Here is a 24,227-nt window from a genome sequence, read left to right as displayed (position 1 = left end):
AAACTGATTTGCATTTTTGATGTGTGTATGTGACAGATTTGTCTCCAATGACATTTAGTAACTACATATCTCAAAAACTGTGTTTGTCTATTCTAAAATTAAATGGTTGGCATTGAACATGGAACAGTTACTACACTGCCTCAGGATGCCCATATATAGGCCAGAAACAGAGATGACAGGGGAGCACCTATACATTATACCAGATCCTTAGTAGATGGGAAGGAGTAGTGAAGAGTCACGTAAAGTTCTAAATGAGAGTGTTTAGCAGTATACTATTAGATGACCTGCAGTGGTGCTGCCCTCTGCACAAACTGGCAGCTCTTTAAACAGCTATGAATAGTGGGAGAATATGGAGAGAGTTTCCTATTGAGGATTTTAAACAGGAGAGGTTTGCTTAAATACAATGCACTGGTAATGACATTTGAGTGATGAACAAATGTGAGGCTTTTATACCAGTAAGATAGAAGACTTTTTCACAGTTAAGCCCTCAGGCTAATCAGAGAAACACACAATAAGCCTTCTAAAAGCAGTTACCACCTTGGTGGGTTGAATCAGCCCTCTGCTCCCACAAGAGTGCAAAATAAAACCCTTTTATATAAAATAAACTGGTTTTGAGCTCAAGTGCAGTGACACATACCTTACAACAAAATTCAGAACTCCTGCAGTATCAGAAAATCCTTAAAAAATAAGGATGAAAGACATTTACACAGTTAAGCCCTCAGGCCAATCAGGTAAATGCAAAATTAGCCTTTCACCAACAGTTCCCAGCTCACATGGGTTGAATGAAGCCTGTTCTCCCATCAGAGTACTGAATAAAACCCATTAATGTAAAATTAACTGGTTTTGAGCTCAAGTTTAGTAACAAATGCTTTACAGCAAAAGACAGAATTCCTGCAGTATCAGAAAAACTTGGAAATAAGTTCATATATCCTGCAAAATATTCACAAATACAGAAAAAGTCCACAAACATAGAAGAACTTCACAAAACTTATAAATATTTCAGCAAACGCAAAATAACTTTAGCAGCATTAGATGAGGTTAGGAAATATTGATAACAAACAGATGGCATTTCTTTGAAAGAGCAGGCTAAAAACAGTGGCAGATTCAATCCAATCAATAAATGCAACACATAACTGTTAAATAACAATGAGATAGAGCAAAAGTATATCAGCTTTCTATGTCCACATATGCTTTTAAAAGCAATCCAATATATTGCAGTCACAGGTTTCCAAGCCAACCACAGAGAAGATCTGAATAAATGTACATAATCTCACAAAATTGTAATTCTTTTTTACCAGCAAGTGGAAAGACTTTTACACAGTTAAGCCATGAGGTCAATAATATAAACACACAATAAGCCTTCCCCACCATTTCCCAACTAAGATGAGTTGAATCAGTCCTCTGCTCCCACCTGAGTGCAGAATAAACACCGCTTAATGTAAAATAAACTTATTTTGTGCTCAAAGGCAGTAACAAATGCTTTACAACAAAAGTCAGAACTCCTGCAGTATCTGGAATCCTTGGAAATAAGTTCACAAACCCTGAGTACTTTTCACAAAATACAGACAAAGGTACACAATGTAAAAAAAAAACTTCAAAATAGAGAAAAACTTTGCAAAGCATAGAAATATTTTGGCAGACTCAGGAGAACTTTGGCAAATTCAGAACAGTGTTTGGAGTATGAGATGAGGTTAGAAAGTGTCAGAATACTGTTAAATGACCTAAGAGGATTACAGTACCAAACAGATGTTTTTTTTAAATGCAGGCTGAAAAACAGTGATAAATTCAACACAATTAATAAATGCAGCACAGAACTGTTAAATAACACTATATTGTTAGAGCAAGTGCAAAAAAAAAAGTACTGATATCAGTTCTGGAGATCCACAAATGATTTTAGAAAAAACCTGAGGTGTTGTAGTCACATGTGTCCAGGCCAGGCACCAGAAAACTCTGAATAATACTCATTCAATGGGTTTTCATTTTTCTTTTTTTTTTTTCAAATTCCCAAGTAAAGGTCTCTGTACTTGGCACAGCTTTTAAAGTAATGCCAAAAACCATTTCATTTATGAAAACTGCACTTTTTTTCTTGAATTGCAACACCAGAGCTAAAACCAACATTGTCCCATACGTTGTACCTGTTTAGTGCCACTATGCATTTATTTTGTACCCTCACCACTAATTTTCTTCCATTTAAGTTATCTGATTCATGTAGCTTTTCTTTTAATATACTGGTCACTCTTTCAGCATACATTTTCTTATTTTTTTATCGTCCTCCTCTAAGATTTTGTTGTCTTCTCTTCTTTAATTTTTCCATTGTATATATTATCACTATTCTCAGGTTCACTTTTGTTTATTATCTTATTTAATATTTTATCCCACTCCCCTCCCAACTGAAGGATTGTAATGACAGTCTCTTATGTGTCATCTTTCAAATCTGCAAACAATTTTTCTGCTGGAACATTAACTCCAGATTTATCATACACTGTGTCCTGAGGCAGCATTTACCTCTGCTCCTTCACTTTTGGTTTCCATAATATGAAACATTCTTCCAGCCACCACTGTACTAGGATGAAGACTAAAGATTGTAATCACTAATTGTAGTTGTTTCAGTTACTGTATCAAGTAGTTTCCTATTGCCATGGCCAAATTTCTCCTAGTAGCATAAATACCACATTGTGTCTCCCCTGAAAAGAGGACCCTAGCCTAGTGGGATGAGCTCAGTCAGCAAAGAATAAATAAATAAATAAAAAAATCTCAAAGTATGGCATCAAGGTGCAGGGATGTAATCATTCCTCTGTACTTGACTCTCATTAGGGCAGTCATTGAATATAATGTCACTTTTAGTATGTACCTGTCCAAACTCTTGTCACTAACAAAAACAAACAAAAAAAATAGCAAGGGCTTAAATCATAAAAACTATGCAGACTATCTCACAGCCTTGTCCTCGTTCCCTGCATTATACAGGCTATAGATGGAACCTCTGAGTCAAATATAAAGACCCATTATTATATATTCACAAGTCTAATGGTAGTGTAAACACCTGCTCAAGGGATATCAGTCTCTTCTGCTCCAGGCAAATCCCAATTGGCCTTTACAACTAGTGAGCACTGGATGCTCCAAAATCATCTCTCACTTAATGCCAATAAATCCAAAATCCTTCTTTTCTCTCCCTCAAAAACCCTCACACTTGACAAGCAATCCTTCAATATCACCAGCCATGCCAACTCCACTATAGAAGTGGTCCCCTTTGCTAAACTTCTTGTGGTCACTATTGATGAACTCCTGAAATTTGATACACATGTCCAACTTAATATCAAAAAAACCCATCAGAAGCTAGTTATGTTATACAGAAATGCTCATGTTCTCTCTCCATCTACAAGGGAAACTCTAGCCTCTACCTACTTACTACTGTCGCTATTGTACGGTGCTCCACTTCTAACCAATCTTTCTACTACCATCTCCTCAAAACTAGAAATCTGCTACAACAAAATTGCTAAATTCGCTACTAAATCTAAACACTCCTCCCATCATTGCACCTTTCTCCACATGCTAAAGTGGCTAGAGCTTCCTAACCACTTTGTCTACCTTCAGCTTACTAGAGCCCACAAAATAATCTTTAAATCTACTGCATGCCCTGCTCTTACTAATATCTTACCATTCTACACTCCGCACAGACCCCTTAGATCTGCCCAGCAAAATCTACTTTCTGTATATAAACCAAAACGTCCCCCTGGCCAGTTTTTCCTATCCTATTCATTAGCCAAAAAATGGAACTCCCGCCCACCCCTGCTAAGAATCACTACAAGCTTTGAATTCTTCAAATCCAAGCTCCACTCCCACCTCTCCCAAAATTGGAAATGTAATTGCTTTCTTCCTACCTAACTCCTCCTAATGTCACTTATACATGTACTTCCTGATGTCAGTGCTGTTTTTTCTACAACTGCCTTGCTCTGAATCTAACGAATGGTTACCATGTAAATATTGTACATAGCTTTCTATCCCTACTCTCTTTTAATTGTCTTCCCCTTTTCTTCCTTTCTTTGTGCACCTTTTCAATTTGCTACAACTCTATATATAATTTTACATTTGTTTTCTAAAACATTTGTAATTGTACGTATAATTGCATAAATGTAAAACTCTATGCTTATTTTAATTGTATGTAATACGAAGATATTCTCCCCAGGCCTCCACTGAAAATGGGCCCTCTGGGCCCAGTGGACATCCCCAGTTATCAAACTGGAAATAAATAAATAAATAAAACATGTTGGAAGGATAGGTATCACAGATAATGCCTCTTCTAGTAAACCATCTTCCACTCCACACAAAAAAGTACTTATCCAACTCTATTCAAATGTAATTTAGATGACTGTATGGGAAACTGTAAATTAACCCCTGGTTTAGCAACCATGTCCCTTATGAACAACATATACTTGCTCTACTTGTTCCTGGGTATACATATACAAACTATAACAGCTAAAAACTACCAGGTAAATGTAAGACTAGGCTTCTTAAGATTCTCACAGATCAATAGCCTTGTAAGTACCTATGAACCTATAAGGACATGCTGTACCTGAGTTATAAGGGGCTATAGAGAAAATTAAATAAACCTGTCATTTGATAGTGTGTTAGAGTTTAAAAGGAAGGTGTTACAGCTGAAGGACTTTGAATGCTTTTCTAAGACCCAGCAGGCTCTGGCAATGTACCTTAGACAATCAAAACTGGACAAAAGAACCTTCTCTGAGATTTGTTGCAAGGGGATAAAAAAGTTATTTCTTCTTTAATGATAAAGAATGTATTTAGGAAATATTATGAGCTTCTATAGCACAATATATATGCTTTTGATAAAGGTGTAGCACAAACTCAGTTCAGTTAATGAGATTATTTTTGTAGAACTGGGGTTCTTAAAACTTCAGGAAGAAGAACAACACTGTTTGATGGCACCACTTTGTGTAGAAGATCTGAAGGGGAATTTTGAGTTCTCTTCCTAAAAATTTACTCATGGTCTGAATGGGGTCCCATTAGAGCTGTATATACTAGAGGGAAAGAAGGTGAACATGTGACCAATATGTTACAGCCACTATTTAATGGGGTGTTAGATACCAAAACATCCCTGGATTTTGGAAAAGACAGTGATTTTAGTAGTTCTCAAGGAACATAGGGATTGTATGTTCTGTAAGTACTACATTGGTTTTGCACTAAGACTATAAGATTTTTGCATACTTATTATCATCCTGGTTGGCTCATTTAGTTCCACAGAAGATCCAAAATGATCCATGTGGGTTTGTAAATGAAAACTAGATGTATGATATCATAACTAAAGCTAAAACTATGTTCCTGGACCAGGAAGCTGAAGCAATGAAAGATCAACTACTGGTGGTCAGCATGAAAGCAGAGAAGTTTTGATAGGGACAGATGGGGTTAATTGCATCCAATGTTAACTAAATTTGGATTTAAGAGGTAGATTATTTCATTATTATAAAATATTTATGTAGACACCTAAGCCTAGATGCAGATTACAGTTTCTGAACCTTTTACATTGTTTGGGGACTAGACAGTGACATTTACTCTTCTTTGTTGTATGTTTTCTGTAGGAAGACACTAGCAGAGGCTCTGTGACAGTCAGACATTGAGAAATGTGTGGCAGCAAATCAAGATGTGAAGCTTTCAGTAACAATCCCAGACAATGAGCATTCAATGCTTTCTCAATTACTAAATACATTTTGCAGCTTTCAGGTTATAAAACTATTACTGTTGTGATCAAGTAATTGTAGTTAACTATGGCCTGTTTAAAACTAAGCTATCACATACTGTGGGATTATAGATTTATAAAGTACTATGTATATAGATAGCTCCTTCTTTTAAATAATCTCTTGATCTAAGGTATACATAGTTAATGAACTATGAAGTGAGGGCTAGCTAAATAGAAATATCCATCTCAAGACTTGGATCAAAATATCAAAATGGTTCGGATGTTTTTGCTCTCCCTTTCTCTATACACCTTTCAAGTAATACCTCCTTAATGAGAAATTTTTATTTACGCAGTTGAGAAGTATGTGTCTTGTTTGTAGTGGGGGTGTGGTGGGGACTCTATAGCATATCATCAAACTTATTATTTATTGAATACCCCTTCATCGAATTTACTTTGTTAAAGCCCTTTTTGTCAAATGATCATTTTAGCGAATATTTTCCCAGGGAGATAAACCAGTAGGCCAACTACTGATTGTCACAAAAAACACAAAATTTAAAACACACTCAGGTGGGGGGGCTTCACCCTCACACCCTCCACCCCCCCCCCCTAAATAAATATACCAACTCCAAGATCACACTACAGTGAGGAAAAAGGCAAATTCCCAGTCATGGCCCACTGCGTTTCTTCCCTAGGAAAATATTCGCTAAAATGATTGTTCATCAAAAACGGGTTTCAACAAAGTAAGTTCAACAAGGAGGTATTCAACAAATAGTAAGTTCAATGATATGATATACACCCATACTGGGGTGGGAGGTAAAGTGACTTGGATTACGTTAGCAATGGGGAGAGGTTTAGCAGTCCTGGATTTTTATATCTATTCTCAGGTATGTTTGTTGAAATAATTTATTTTATTGTATGCTTAGGCCAGATGGAAGGAACTAGGTTGGGATGTTACTTGAAATACAAAGGCAATTCATGAAATTTTGAAATGTATATTCAAGATCCTAGATGTATGCCTTCAGAAAGGATTAATGACCTTATTTTGTGGGCTCTACTTACAAAATGTGACATAAGTGGATCATTTAAAGGAGTTGTTAAACAGAAAATCAGGCAGTTAAGTGCAGGGACCATTTCTTAGTTGATGCATTGTTTTTTATGTCCTGTCCTAAATGGAGAAGAGCTCACCCTGTAGCCAAGAACTACTTGTGCTATAGGTGGCTGAGAGGGGGTAGCACACAGAATGATACAGGGCTTCCTATAGCTGGATAACCAGTTACATCCATTCATTTTATAAAATAAAATTATGAAAAGATAATTAGCAACTTAGACATTTAGTAGACCACCTGTAGAAGCAATGTGTACTACAAAGAAAGTCAGTTAAGTAAGAAGTGTAAGGTAGCTGCTGCCTTAATTTAAATAGGCTAACTTCAGGTGATATCTGGTGAAGGATTTATCTAGCTCCAAAGTATGTGAAAGTTCACATAGATTTAGAATTTCTAGTTGGAAATGCTTGCATAAATATTTTTGTATGCCTAGCACATAAAGATGTGCATGTATTAAGGTTGCTGAAAGGTTCTGTAACATGGGGGGGGGGGGCAGTGATCATGGGTTTACATTTCTTGAGCTATACAAAAATAGATGTTTTTAAAAACAGCTGTAGCTTTTCTCAAATTAACTCAGTTGAACAATCTCAGATAATATTACTTGTTAAGGGTTCCTGAAACTGGTACATGACAAAAGCATGAAAAATCATTATGTTTAATATATTTATTGGCTATGAAAGTGATACAAAAAATGGAAATTGAAAAAACTACCTACAACATTAGAGCTTTATGGTGTGTTGAGAGATCTGGAAGTTAGAGAAGTTTGCCATCATAACTCAAATTTGGACAGCAAGATTTGAACTAAGCAGGTCCTTTAAAAGACATAGGAAGAAAGAATGGATAACAACGTGGGCTGATAAATCTGTTTGGGAGGACCCCTGGGATATGCACAGTTTAAGCTGTGGCCTGCACAGAAGAAAGACTGTAATAGAAACAAAAAGCTATTTACACATTGTGAAAATTAGACTTAAAAGGTAAGTATCTCAATCTTTATACAAGAACTTGTACTGTACTAATGTATGATAATGAATTTATTAGTGTATGAATAGTATTCTTTTGACTTGTTTAATGTTTAATGATGAACTTGCAGTTGGTCTTTTGACTTATTTAATGTTTAATGTTGAACTTGCAGTTGGTTTGTGTCTTATTTATAAGAAAATGACATACATACTAGTCAAGGTCAAAAAGCAAATGGACAGTCCCTGGGATTCACTAATAATCAAAGTCAAGTCAAAGCCAAAGTCAAAAGTAACTTTATTGTCATTCAGCCATACACGAGTTACAGCTGAATGAAATTTAATTCCTCCAAGCTCATCCACAAAAACAGAACACAACATATAAACAAGAAGCAACAAAAATACACATATACAGCAACAGTGAAAATGAGCCAACAGAAGACTAGAAGCTTTACAAACTGTGCACGATTCATGGAATACTTCAGTCACCCTCTACACTGCCACCATCTGCCATGCATTACTAGCAACATATAAGTCCCAGTATTTTCATCTGACCATCATCTTGACACCAAAGACCTTACAACCGCCACTTCCTGCAGGCCAGAATGGCCACACCATCACCTGCAACATCCAAGTCTAAGTCCTTCATTCCAACCTTCTTTCTGACCACAGTCCTAGCATTCAATGCTACCTGCAGGCCTGAATGGTCACACCATCACTATTAACATCCAAGCCCTAGTCCTTCCTCCTGACACCTTTGACCTTCATAAGCCACAGTCCAGATCATCAGCATCACCATTTCCATTTCTCCAACACCATCTGCTGCATCTCAAGGTCAATCCAGTTAACACAGACCCAACCAAATCAAATATGGTTCCATTAAATCCCATGAATTCTGCTTCCTGCACTCCACATCAGCTCGGCTTACCACTGCAGGCCCAAATTCCACCACTGCAACATTACCAAAACAATTGGCAATAATTCCAATGATGACACCAATGGACACCACAAATATTGCCACAGCAACATTCGCACCCTTGACAGATTAGAATGGACTTACCATCTCAAAAGAAATCAAGAGATACACCATAAAAACAAAAAGTGCATTACGGGAGCCAGAGAGGCTGCTGCCATACAAGTCGCCACCATCTTGCTGTCATGTAGGATTCAATTGAAGCCTACACAATTACAGCTCATTAGCACAATTAGCAGCAACACTCATTGAATATGCATGTTGCTGATCACTCTTATATGTTTCCAACACTGTTTCATAGACAGAAGTAGTGTAGGTAGCCATGAAATAGTTTTAGGAGTCATGAGTATACAATGTAAAGAAAACTCCTTGCTGTTGGCAGACATATTGTGTGAGCATATCAGAAGAACTTATATGAAGTAAGGGCAAGTGGATTATAGGAATGTAGATGAAGAGTAAGTAAAATTGGAAGAATGTACACAGAAACAATGTTAATAGTGCAAAGATAAGTACCAGGGGCAGGTAAATGGAACAAATGTACTCGGTTAATATATTCAAATGTGATGATATCACAAAGAAACATTTTTAAGAGAAAGATGTCCATATGGATGGCAATAATATGTATGTAAGTCCAATGACTACAAATGAATGCATGAATCACATCTGCCACAGCAGAAGTCTTAACAAAGCTGTGAGTCTCCACCTATTGGAAGTCATTACATCATATGATTGTGTTGCAATTTGTATGAGACAAAAAGGCTGATGGAGATTTATCCCACTGTAATTGTAAACATTATAGCACTTGTGGATATCATTCCTGTATCACAGAAGTGGAGCACATGGAGCTTATAGTCAGCTAATGTGTGTTTTGAACAGCTGACTATGTGACAGAAGCTACATGATATTGAGAAGAATGAAAACATAAAATGGTGCCAATGGTACTACAATTGTACGACATGTTGGCCTTTGAGTCCATGACATCATGTTATTGCTGCAAGGGATATGTGTGCCTGTAATTTATTTAAAAGATTGCTGCTATATGTGTCTTTCTCACACAAAATTGCCTGCTGCTAGGTATAACCAAACACACGTGATAAGTAATGCAGTCATCACTATGATGGGAGAATGGGAATCATGCACAATGTGTGGATAATCACAGATATGAACACATGCCTTACCAAGGAAACAGCATATAGGATATAGCATTATGTCTGCTAACCACAGGAAAAGTTGTAGTAGTTCTCATGGGGAAGCCAAATGTCATGCCACAGAATCATCATTATCCAATAAAACATTTCTATGTGAAAAACAAACAGAAATTCTTGTAATAAGAACCCTCAGCTATACAGTTCACAGCAGATAACACTGGTACCTACCTGCACTTTTATAGTCATACAGATACAACTGACTGTAAGAAGTAATGGCTTAATTTGAACAGACTACCTAAGATCACAAGATACAGAAGACACATCACACATGTCACATAAGATGTTGTTTTACAATTGTGATAGTGCACATTTTTATGGATGATATCACCATTCTTTCATATGTTGTTTTTCTAAAATGTATGAATGTGGTTGAAGTGCAGGGTAACACTACACAACTATACATATTACATGCATTAGAACTCTTCTATACACAGCTAGACAGACAAACACCCATGGACAGTAGTCAGTCATTGCTAGATTCAAACCTCCTCTCTTTTTGCTTACACAGTCCAGACAGCACAGAATCAACAGCCAGTGCCACAGAACAACTCATACAATCAAAGTGATGTAGTTATGTTTTAATAGCATAATGTAAGCGTTGTATTTCCAAAACTGTTCATTACCTGGGGTAATGCTAATTTATAGAACCATCCACTGCCAATAAAAATACATCTCCTAAGTTGACGTTTGCATAAGGGTTATTTTTGTGGGTAGTTGTACATGACATTGCACACACAGCCACATTAATTAACAAGTGTTGGATTCCAGCCCATACCTATCTTATTTACACAATCTAGAGAACAAATAACTAGCTGCAAGTGCCAGAGGAGAAGTCCGAGTTGTAAGTGCACAGTGTGCCATTTTAACATGGTGAATGTATCAGTGTGATGCAGAGAAGATGTTTGCGGTAAAAGTGGGATAATGGGATGGAGGCATCCTCTCCACTTTTATATCTTCCCTGATGGTGAAAGTGGAATAAGGAGATGGAGGCATCTTCTCCTGTGTTTAAATCTTTCCTGAATAGAAGCTGACAAAGCATGTCTGTTCGGGAAGCTATATGTATCTGACACTGAAGCTGCACGCACAAGTTCCCACTGTGAGATTTGACCCTATACTAGCTAGAGAACCCAGTATTAGCTACAAGCTCTACAGAGCAAGTATGATACTTAATAAGAGAGAGTGAACTTTTGACAGGAGGACATCATCAGCATGTTGCAGAGTAGTTTGTATTTAAACTGGGAATGAACTACAGAGGGAGCTGTGTTCAAAGTTAAAGTTTTCTCCTGAGTGGAAGTGGACACAGCACATCTGTTGTTGAAGCTTTACTTCCATGACAGTAGAATCACATTGATATGCAAGTTTACCACTGTGAGATTTGAACCTGCTAATTATCTAGTTACATAATCTAGAAAGCACAGTATTAGTCGCAAGTGCCACAGGTGAAGTCTGACTCATAAAACGAGAGAGGGCACTTTTGACATGACCTCATCACTGTGTTGCAGAGATATTTTTAGGTTCATAGGTTCATAGGTAGGGACTAGGCTATCTGCCCAATGGCATTTATAAGCCTAGCCAGAGTGTGTCAGCTTTCGCCACCACATTGATTAATTAACTGAGCCTCTGTCAAGAAGAGCCAATGAAGTGATCCCAGGGGTGTATTTTCTGTTACCCATCCACTCATCAAGGTTTCTCTTGAAGAGTGTTAGTGAGGGGCTCTGCCTAATGTAGTTAGGAATTTTGTTCCAAAGCATGAGGAGTCTCTGTGACAGGAATCTATCCCTCCAGCATGTTCTATTTATTGTTGTGGCGAGGTTTAGCTCACTAGAGCAAGTGGCTCACAGTGACTCTGATTTCTTTAGGTGGAGCATGTCCATCAATTCTGAAATGGACATGGCTTTGTAAGTCAGGCAGATATCACCTCTGAGTAAGCAATATGCCACTCAGTACAGCTGGAGTTTTTCCAGTTGGGCTGCATAGGACATATGTTTCAGACCAGTAATCCTCTTGGTGAGGTACTTTTGTGGTCTATCCAGCTGTTGGAAGTGTCTTGTGAGGTACATCCCAAATGGCTTATTGTACTGTATGATGGGTCTGATGAGTGACGAGTAGAAGGGCACTATAACCTCTTTATTTCTAGATGCAAACCCTTTAGTAATTAGATGGGCTACATAGAAGGATTTCCTAACTACTTTGGCAATATGATTGTCAAAGGAGAGATTACTATCTACCTGTGTCCCCAGATCTCTTATTACTTCTTCTGTATTAAGGGGGCTGCCACCTATGTGGTAATTCATGGGTGTTTTGTTTTTCCCAAACGGGATGACTATACATTTTTTGGCATTTAGCTTGAGACCATGACTTTGACACCAGGTGTCTGTCTCAGTAAGGCCCTTTTGGAGAATATCTGTGTCAGCCGGAGAGTCAATTATGGCTCCCAGTTTGCAGTCATCATCAAACTTGGTTAGCCACAGTCTTCCTGTGTTTTCCTGTACTTCTGAGAAGTATATGCCAAACAGTAGGGGTCCCAGGACTGAGCCTTGTGGGACACCACTTGTGACTGGTTTAGAGTTGGACCTGGAGCCCGCTATTCCTACCGTGTGAGTTCTGTCTGTAAGCCAGTTGGCAACCCATCTCGTGATGTAGGGGTTTATGTTCAGGCTGGTGAGTTTTTCTATAATTCCTGAGTGGGGAATGGTGTCAAAAGCCTTGGCGAGGTCAAGGTAGGCAGTGTGAACTGCCTTCCCCTCATCTATGGCCTTGGTGACTGTCTCAAAGAAGTCAACAAGGTTTAGTAGGCATGATCTGCCCTTAACAAAGCAAAATTGGGTTGGGTCAAGTGTTTGGAGGTTCCCAATGTCTTTGTTAATGAGTTCCATGATGATGCGCTCCATAGCCTTGCAGACCAGGCTAGTCAGGCTTATGGGGTGATAGTTACCAGGGTCAGTTGTGGCCCCTCCTTTGTGGAGTGGAATAACCATTGCTGTGTGCCATTCTATGGGCACGTAGCCTGTGGACAGGCTGAGGTTGAACAGTGTGTTTAGGTGGGGGGTTAGTTCTTTCTGTAGTTCATGCAAGATGCAGCCTGGGACACCGTCTGGCCCCATTGATGCTGTGCTTTTGGCTTTTGAAAGAGCTGTTTTCACCTGTGCATCTGTGATTTCCAGGACACTACACTTTTCTGGTATTGTTGTGGGCCCTTTTGGTGGTGAGAGGGGGGTGAAGTTTGCACTCTGTCTGCCAGGATGCTGGTAATATCAGTGGGTTCAGTATATTTTGTGCTGTTTTGCACTAGCTCAGAGCATATCTGCGAGTTACCACTTAGATCCTCAACATAGCTAAAGAAGGCTTTGTGGTTATCTTTCAAATCCTTGGCTATTTTTATTTCGAAGTTAGCCTTGGAGGATTTTATGAGGGACCTTAGTTTCTTTCTGATACTGATCAGAGATGTCTTTCCTTCTTGGGATTTGCTTTTTTTCTGAACTAGTTTCCTCCTTCTATTGTATATCCTGTTTATGGCAGGGGTCCTCCAAACTGGTTTCCTTCTCTTAGCGGTGTGAGTCTTTGTTTTGTTAGGGATGGCATGATCCATGCATCCTTGTAGGTGCTCGTAGAGTGCATTTGTAAAGGTTCCTGCATCTTGGACACTGTTATCTTTTAGCGTGGGGGCTGTGAAACTTACCACCTCTGTCTTAAGTAAGGTGAAGTTTTCTATAGAAAAGTTTTTCACTGTGGTTTCCTTGTTTGGAGGTGGTGGTGTGGTGTGGACATCCAGAGTGATTAGTTTATGGTCTGATCTAACCAGTGATGGGTTGACCTCAGGTGTGGAACACCTGTCGCCCATGTTGGTGATGACCAGGTCCAATATGTTTTCACCTCTGGTAGGGGAGTTTACCAGCTGATCCAGGGCATTTGAGTTGATAAATTCCAGGAAGCGCTGGACCTGAGAGTTTGTACTTGAGTAGTTTTCCATGTTAACGGTAGGGTAATTGAAATCACCCAATATCAGGTTGTTCGGTAGGACCTTCATGTTTTCCAGTGTCTCCAGAAAGGCGGAGTGGTAGTCCTGGGTCATGGAGGGTGATCTGTAGCAGGCCACAATTTGCACTGCAGATTTGCCTGATGTTAGTTGTACATGGATGATCTTGGAGGGATCATGCTGTGCCACTAACCTGGAGGTGTAGGTATCCTTGATGAATATGGATACACCCCCTCCTTTTGTGTTTTGGTCCATGTTCGGTGGCTGAAATGTGTGGTATGAGTTGTAGCCCAGTAGAGCTGGGGTGCTCTGTGGAGCCTTGAACCAGGTTTCAGTTACTGCACAGATGTCAATGTTCTCCATACTGAGGAGTGCTTTGAGCGCATGCATTTTGAGATTTAAACTTCTGGCGTTGAGTAGCATAACCCTCATTTTTTTATTTGTGCTGTTTACGGAGGTGGGTTTGACTTTTGAGCCTTGCCTTAAAAAGGCACTATGGGGGCAGCAAGAGGCTTGGTCAGTATTCAAAAGCCTAAGGGTGACAGGTGCCGTCTCTTGCGAAGCAACAAGGCCTGTCAAGCATGGCGTCCCAGGCTGGCAGACACTGGATCCCCTTTGAATGACACCAGAAGCTTAGCCAGTTGTTGAAATTGATCATTTTTTTCTTTATACTGCAGTCTCATTCTTGGTGAGGGCAGGATGCTACTCAGGGTCAGGGTCATACCCGCCTGGGCTACATGATCAGAGAGCTCTTCCATGTCTCTTTTCATGTAGTCCATGGAGGTACGTCTCAGGTCATTCACACCAACATGAACAATGACAGAGTCATATTTGTACTGGAGTGACCTGAGTGCTTGTGTTATGTGGCAGATTCTGGCTCCCGACAGGCAACTAACAGTAGCCTAAAGCACATCAACCAAGTTACAAACACTGATAAATTCAACCCGAATTAGCTCTCTAGAATCAGCGAACTTTAATGGACCAGCATCAGTAGAAAACAGCCCCAATACACTTAAGCAGATGAACCAGCTTAAAAAACAAAAGCTATTAAAAGCAATAGCTGTTAAAAACATAAAATACAGTTAAACAACCACAGAGTACTTAGCACTTTCACCCGTATATTCAGTCGGGCATCATCAGAGTAAACCATCCTGATGCTCTTCAATTACTAAAATAATTTCAATTACTATACCTGCCCTCTAAATTAACCAATCACTGTAATTTCAAAAACAATTAAAAACAATATAACATAAACAGTGTAAACCAGCTCTGCCACAATATATGAACTCTCAAGAAATTAAACATACTAATAAATAAATTGTATGCTAAATATATTAACTACAAAAATGTATTAAATACCTTATCTATGCCTATCCAAAGACTATAGATATAAAAAGATCAAATAACTAAGGATTTATATTTTAAAAAACTAGACAGAGAAATATGATAATTAATACCTGGAAGTTTAGAAGCATCTAGCCTGAGTTGCCACATGCTCTCCCTCACCTCCAGCAAGATCTTAACATTGCCCCCTCTGTCATTATCAGGTATTCTATCTACCACAAAAAATAAACATTTTTTGAAATTAGAACAACTTAAGCTATGCATATATAAAGCATTGCTAATCTTTTTATTCCTAATGTCCCTTAAATGTTCTAAAATTCTTAACCTTAATTTTCTTATAGTTTTCCCCACGTAAAAAGTGGGGCAACTTAAACATGTAGCAATATACACTACCCTCCTGGTGTTACAGTTACAGTAACCTGGACACTTAATAGTTTTGTAAAAGTTGTGAACCACCATGTATGGGCCATTGTTAATGAACTTACATACACTACATGAGCCACATTTGCTCATCTTAGAACTCTTATAGAGTCCAGTGTTGTGTTCTGTTTCCATCAGTTCTTTTAAACTCCTACCCCTACTATATGTAAATACTGGGGAGCTCCCTAAAACACTTATAGTGTCTTTGTCTAGGACACCATACCATGTGTCCCTAATAATTTTAGTAATGTATTCTGATTGCCCATTATAGGGTAAAATCATAGCTCGTTTTGCATGCCCTGTATTTGTAGGTAAGGCCAAATTGTTCTCATCGTGAACCTCTTTCAATAGGCCCCCTTTCAAAATTGGTTTAAAAACCGAATGTCTTTTAACCTCTATTTCATTTCTTGTTTTAATCAAAACTTCAAGTGGGTAGCCTCTTTCTGTAAACATGTTAACAAGACTTGTTAATTCGAACTGTAACCTTTTGTCTTCACTGATTATTCTAGAAAGTCTGACCATTTGTCCCTTTACAACATTCCTTTTTTGGAATTGGGGTGACAGCTTTGAAAATGTAAAAAATTGTTCGAATATATTTTTCTATGGTAAATACTAGAATCTATATTAATACCAGCTTCAAATACATTCCTATATAATAAGATATCCAAAAAATTACACGTGTTGCTATGAATCTTATATGTAAATGTAAGAAATGTTGTGGTGTTATTAAGAAAATCAATAAATTTGTGAATATCCTCAATTGTCCCATTCTAAAAAATCAAAATATCGTCAAGGTAACAAACACAATTTAATGTCATGCATAAAATATGCAGGGAACACGTTCTCCATCTCCCATTGTGCCAATACCAAATTGGCATAAATAGGCGCACATTTGGCACCCATGGCAACCCCTGTAATTTGCTATATAATTCACCCTCAAAACCAATAAAATTGTTTGACAAAATAAGTTCCATGAGATCTACCAACAATGAACGCTTAACTGTGTGAAAACCACTATACTTCTCCAGACATGTATTAAACATTTCCAACTCTTCTGTCTGCGGAATAACTGAAAAATGGTTAATAACATCTATTGTCACCATTATAAAGGGCTCCTCAAGCTGATTCTGTCTAATCACTTCTAGGCAATGCCATGAGTCCCCTAAAATGTGTGACAAACCTTTGGTAATGTTTTTACAATGGAAATCCACAAACAAAGCCATTGCCTCAGTTTTAGAACCCTTAGCAGACACTATAGGATGGAAGGGTGGGTCATTTTGATTTTTGTGAATCTTAGGTTTTTCAAATATGGAGGGGGTCACAGGTGAATCAACTAACAAATAGTGGTACTCATTACCATCAATGACCCCCTCCATAAACCACTCATACAAAAGCCAGTCAATTTTGGTGTAAGCCATATACATCTCATTCCTTGAAACTCTAGTGTATGTAATGGTATCATTCAAAAGACTGGACATTTTGTTTGAGTAGTCTGTAGACAACATGATCACCACCCCTCCTCCTTTATCTGGTTTCATTACCCTATAATTGTTAGAGGATGTCAACTCTCGAAGGCAAAATCGCTCACCAGATGTCAAGTTATCAGACTGACTGCCCAACTCTCTGGCCATCCTTCTAAGTTGCAATCCACACATATTCTCAAAAATGTGTATACATGGATGTGCAGGGGGAATAAATGTACTTGACCTTTTAAGCACAATTATATTGTCATTCATCGGATTTGGATTCTTATGAAAAAACATTTCCAAGTTCAATTGTCTAGTATACATTTTTAAATTTACTAAACTTTTTGCTATTTCATTCCTAAACATAGGCACAAAGGTGAACCCCTTCTTAAACAGGGACAAATAATCATTAGTTAAATCCAAATTGGTATAATTATATATACACACACTATCAACTTTGACAAAATTGCATACAAGTCCGGTGTCAAGGCTTTGTGTTGACTCAAAGGAGCCTCTCCCATTCAGTTCATTGACATACAAAAGTTCAATGCTCGCGTTGAAACTACCTTCAAAACACAAATTCATCCTGTGTGGCTGTAGTGGTGCAGTACAAGAAATATCTACACCCACAGGTGAAGAAGTGGAGGGAATTTGTAAAAGGGAGGGGGGTGCATCCCTTAATGCGATGTCACAATGAGAGTCAAAGTTAAAGTCACTATGTAAAAAAAATGTTTCATCGTGCTGAGAGCCAAAACCTTGACTATCTATAGTGGTCTGTTGTTCACCTGGGACGACCTTCGCTTGTTGTTGAAAAACCTCTGCGCTGTCCCCCTCCCTTGTTGTGGCAAATGTGAAAACTGATTGCACTCACAAATAGTGCCTTATAGGATGAGGGTCTAAAAAAACTTCATTCCCCTCAAAAGCATCAGTTTCTGTCAACAAGTCATCCTCAAGACAATCCTCAAATTGTCCATTTACATTGTATATGTCCTGTCGGGAATTGTCCCCTGTATTGGTGTTAATCTCCGAATTTGGATTAACATTCACTCATTTAAACTCCCTAAAATGAGAGTATACCTGATTGTTAGCATAGTCTCTACTGTCCCTGTTTAATTTAAATGTCTTTGAGTCCAGGCCTTTTTTTCACAAAATTGTCAGTTTCATATAAAATCTAATCATATTGATGTTTGTTAAACTCAAAAAGTAGATCTTTTGTGATGCTCCTATTGAGTTGCCCCAATTCCTCTTTTAACTTTTCTAATCTATTATTGTTGTTCCGAATAATGATATGCATTAATTCAATACCTGTCCGGTCGAAGAAAGCCAAAAGTTCCTGAAATCCATCTGTTCCAACATCAAAGCCCATCGGCAGTTTAAACATCCTTAAGCCCTTCGGCACTTCCTTAAGCTCAATTGACCTCTCCAAAAACACGCTGTCCATCTGTAAAGATTTACATTTTTTAAGTTTAGTTTCAAAACTTCTCAATTGGGTTTTTATAGTGCCTGACTCAACTGCCTGTCTTGAGTCAGGCTTCCAATCCGTAACTAGAGGGACAAGTAAGGTGTCAAACTTTTTAGGTGAACAACGGCTCTTGCTGCCAAGCTGGTTGGCACCCAAAAGCACTTTGTTATTGTCCAGGTTCAATGAGACGTTACCTGTTACTTGTTTACCGCTAGTGGAGGGCGGTGTATGCATTGTATACAAAATAGCTTGCGACTCAGTCAACAAAGGTTCTTGCGTTCCTAAAATTGGAACTGGAACATTAGCAACCATACCATTCTCCTTAAACAAATTAATGAGCTTGTTGGTCAGTTCGAAATACTGCAGCATGAGCTTCTCCATAACGCCAATCCACCAATGCCAGCACGAAACCAGAAAAACTGTCGGCAAGTGGAAAAGCTAAAGCACATCAACCAAGTTATGAACACTGATAAATTAAACCCGAGTCAGCTCTCTAGAATCAGTGAACTTTAATGGACCAGCGTCAGTAGAAAACAGCCCCAATACACTTAAGCAGATGAACCAGCTTAAAAAGCAAAAGCTATTAAAAGCAATAGCTGTTAAAAACATAAAATACAGTTAAACAACCACTGAGTACTTAGCACTTTCACCCGTATATTCAGTCGGGCATCATCAGAGTAAACCATCTTGATACTCTTCAATTACTAAAATAATTTCAATTACTACACCTGCCCTCTAAATTAACCAATCACTGTAATTGCAAAAACAATTAAAAACAATATAATATAAACAGTGTAAACCAGCTCAGCCACAATATCCGAACTCTCAAGAAATTAAACATACTAATAAATAAATTGTATGCTAAATATATTAAATACAAAAATGTATTAAATACCTTATCTATGCCTATCCAAAGACTATAGATATAAAAAGATCAAATAACTAAGGATTTATATTTTAAAAAACTAGACAGAGAAATATGATTATTAATACCTGGAGGTTTCGAAGCATCTAGCCTGAGTTGCCACATGCTCTCCCTCACCTCCAGCAAGATCTTAACATTGCTCCCTCTGTCCATATCAGGTATTCTATCTACCACAAAAAATAAACATTTTATGAAATTAGAACAACTTAAGCTATGCATATATAAAGCATTGCTAGTCTTTTTATTCCTAATGTCCCTTAAATGCTCTAAAATTCTTAACCTTAATTTTCTTATAGTTTTCCCCACGTAAAAAGTGGGGCAACTTAAACATGTAGCAATATACACCACCCTCCCGGTGTTACAGTTACAGTAACCTGGACACTTAATAGTTTTGTAAAAGTTGTGAACCACCACGTATGGGCCATTGTTAATGAACTTACATACACTACATGAGCCACATTTGCTCATCTTAGAACTCTTATAGAGTCCAGTGTTGTGTTCTGTTTCCATTGGTTCTTTTAAATTCCTACCCCTACTATATGTACATACTGGGGAGCTCCCTAAAACACTTATAGTGTCTTTGGCTAAGACACCATACCATATATCCCTAATAATTTTAGTAATGTATTCTGATTGCCCATTATAGGGTAAAATCATAGCTCGTTTTGCATGCCCTGTATTTGTAGGTAAGGCCAAATTGTTCTCATCGTGAACCTCTTTCAATAGGCCCCCTTTCAAAATTGGTTTAAAAACCGAATGTCTTTTAACCTCTATTTCCTTTCTTGTTTTAATCAAAACTTCAAGTGGGCAGCCTCTTTCTGTAAACATGTTAACAAGACTTGTTAATTCGAACTGTAACCTTTCGTCTTCACTGATTATTCTAGAAAGTCTGACCATTTGTCCCTTTACAACATTCCATTAAGGTTAAGAATTTTAGAGCATTTAAGGGACATTAGGAATAAAAAGACTAGCAATGCTTTATATATGTATAGCTTAAGTTGTTCTAATTTCAATTTTTTTTTTATTTTTTGTGGTAGATAGAATACCTGATAATGACAGAGTGGGCAATGTTAAGATCTTGCTGGAGGTGAGGAAGAGCTTGTGGCAACTCAGGTTACATGCTTCTAAACCTCCAGGTATTAATGATCATATTTCGCTGTCTAGTTTATTTAAATATAAATCCTTAGTTATTTGATCTTTTTATATCTATAGTCTTTGAATAGGCATAGATAAGGTATTGAATACATTTTTGTATTTAATATATTTAGCATACAATTTATTTATTAGTATGTTTAATTTCTTGAGAGTTCGTATATTGTGGCTGAGCTGGTTTACACTGTTTATATTATATTGTTTTTAATTGTTTTTGCAATTACAGTGATTGGTTAATTTAGAGGGCAGGTGTAGTAATTGAAATTATTTTAGTAATTGAAGAGCATCAAGATGGTTTACTCTGATGATGCCAGACTGAATATACAGGTGAAAGCGCTAAGTACTCCGTGGTTGTTTAACTGTATTTTATGTTATTAACAGCTATTGCTTTTAATAGATTTTTTTTTTAAGCTGGTTCATCTGCTTAAGTGTATTGTGGCTGTTTTCTACTGATGCTGGTCCATTAAAGTTCGCTGATTCTAGAGAGCTAACTAACAGTAACCTTCTCCTTGTTCAGCCTAGTGAGTGGGACGTCAGTGTGCCTGACTATAGAGTCACCTATTACTAGTGTGTTAGGTATGTTATTTTGCCTTAAGGGCTGTGATTGTGTGGCACACTGATTTTGTGTTTTATGTGTTTTCTCGTTTGTGATGGGAGGTGCAGGTTTTTTGGGTGTCTGCTTTGGAGGTCTGCAATGCCTTGGCAGGTTTTTATTTAGAGCATCTGAGTATGATTTTGTGTATTTATGTGTATTTTTTTCCAGTGCTGATTTAGCATGTCTATGTGAGGCTGGAGGTGTGGTGCAAGTGTTAACCTTCTCCTCATGACTGCCTGTTCCAGTCTTGGGTGGAGAGAGCTTAGCCTCCAATTTAGCTATATAATTGCATCTCTCACATATGTTAATGTTTTGTGGTAGGAGGAGAGGGTTGTCTGTGTACATGAGGCAGTTGTAACATTGCCTCAGGATACCCAGGTTCACCATCTGGACTGGAGAGTATACCTGAAATTGCCCTTTGGTCATGCCTGAATAGTAGGGCGAGCTGCTTAGTTGCTTGGTTGGTGAGGAGTGAATAATGAGCCTTGCCCTGCTGGGCAATCAAGTGTCGGGGTATATTAGTGCTTGCTATTAGGTCTGAGCAAGTGCTGGACTGTAGAATGTTTTTTAAGTGCTTAGGATGAGAGTTAGACTACTTTCAAGGGAAAAACTGAAGAGGACACTTGGTGGAGCCGGGATAAATTTTGCCCTAGCTAACCAGCGCTGCCTGGATGTGCAAAACCGTGCAAACGTGGTTTTTGCCGCAGGGAAATGAAAGAGATAGAGATAGAAATTAGCCCAAAATGGCCTATAAACTACTAACATCTGGGCTGGAAACACTCCTCCAGGGACAGATGGCTGCTCAAAGCTCCCTCTCTCACAGATGAACAGAGAAACCTCCCTCTATCCAAGTAAAGTATGGGCAACTAAGAAAATTGTAACACAGCCCTGAATTCAGCACTAGCCTGAAAACTGGACTATACTAGCTTAGAAAGGTGGGAAACAAGGAAAACATTTTTTTTTGAAAAGATAATGTAAAAGCAGTAAAAAATACACTTAAAACAGCTTTAAATGACTACAAACAATAAAAAATACACTTAAAACAGCTTTAGATGACTACAAGTAATCAGAAAAGGCTTTTAAACAAATTACTCAATTAACCAGTAAAAATATCTCAAAACTGAGCCCTGTTTCTGTAGTCTTCAATCAGACAAGTTCTAACTGCACACTCCTGCCACTGGGGTGCAGGGGAACCTTCTCCAAAAAAGAAGGCCTGGATTAGTGCTCAAGTTATACAAACAAAGCTAGATTCAGCAGGCCTGGATCTATTCTATGCTGCAGCAAACAAGGCGCACCAGTTTCAGTAAGAAACAGTTGAAATATGTAGGCACTATAAGCCTTTAACCAGAAATTCCCAGCTCAGAAGGGTAGAGTTCAGCCTCTCCTCCCACAAGAGTGCAGACCATGAACCTTCTTAATGTAAAATAACTGGCCTGAAGCCCAAGTGCTTAAACCAGAACTAATACACTTTTAGAATAACGGACACTGAGCCCTCAATCAGCAGTTCCCAACTTAGAAGGATGTAAGCTACCTGTCCTGCCACAACAGTGCAGACCACAAACCTTCTTAATGTAAAACAACTGGTCTGAAGCCCAAGTGCTTAAACCAAAAGGCTTAGATTGATAGCTACACTTTAATGAGGTTACTACCAAGCAGTAATAAATACAACTGAATACTTTTACGAAGACCTGGATTAGTGCTCAAGTTATGCAAACAAAGCTAGATTCAGCAGGCCTGGATCTAGTCTATGCAACAGCAAACAAGGCGCACCAGTTTCAGTAAGAAACAGTTCAAATATGCAGGCACTATAAGCCTTTAACTAGAAATTCCCAGGTCAGAAGGGCAGATTCCAGCCTCTCCTCCCACAAGAGTGCAGACCATGAACCTTCTTAATGTAAAATAACTGGCCTGAAGCCCAAGTGCTTAAACCAGAACTAATACACTTTTAGAATAACGGACACTAAGCCTTCAATCAGCAGTTCCCAACTTAGAAGGATGTAAGCTACCTGTCCTGCCACAACAGTGCAGACCACAAACCTTCTTAATGTGAAACAATTGGCCTGAAGCCCAAGTGCTAAAACCAAAAGGCTTAGAATGATAGTTACACTAAGCAGTAATAAATACAATTGAGTACTTTTAAGATGACGCAAAAGCAAAATAAAGTAGGAAGAAACACAAATACAGTAAAAGTAGATGACAAAAGTGCAATTTTTTTTTTTTGAGTGAGCAAATGAGATGGGCCCAGGAGGAGCATCCAAATGCAAATTTACAAGAGGGGAGAGCAGTTTCAAAGCCACCAAGATTAACACCAAAACAAAAGCAGGGAGGGTGGGTGAGGAACTAACTGAAAAAAACAGAGCCACAACTTGTTAAAAGTGTGATACAATGCAGAGGGCGCTAAGTCCAAACTTAAATGTATTCTTCTCATTGGAAGTGGACACAGCACATTTGACATTGAGGTATTACTGAGACTAGACCCCCCCCCCAAACACACACAAGTTTTCCATGTTGAGAATTGGACCTCCGACATATCTAGTTACACAATCTAGAAAACACAGCATTACTCACAAGCTCCACAGGAGAAGTATGACTTTAAGGATGTGAAAATGCACATTTGTACTTAATAAAACTTCACTGTCTGGAACAGCTGGTATTGTGTGTTACAGGTCTTGGGATACATATATGTGTGTGGACAGGACAACATAACAGTATTGTACTAATCACATGTAATGACATCCTTTTCTACTAAGATTTCTATACTGTCATTCATGTGAATTGTATTTCTTGGAGGGACATGTACCTGTTTCCCAGTGTAAGATGCCAATGACAATCAAAATTGTAAACCAGTGGATTATCAATCAAACATTCTTTACAGTTCATTCCAGGATGATTGCATGGGAATTTTAAACATTTATAGTGCCACTGTCACTTGTCTTCTCTCATGCTCTCACAATGTGC

Source organism: Protopterus annectens, chromosome 1.part1, assembly GCF_019279795.1.
Source record: "Protopterus annectens isolate FY-2018-M chromosome 1.part1, PAN1.0, whole genome shotgun sequence".
NCBI classification, from domain to species: Eukaryota; Metazoa; Chordata; order Ceratodontiformes; family Protopteridae; genus Protopterus; species Protopterus annectens.
Note: the sequence above shows the minus strand (reverse complement) of the source record.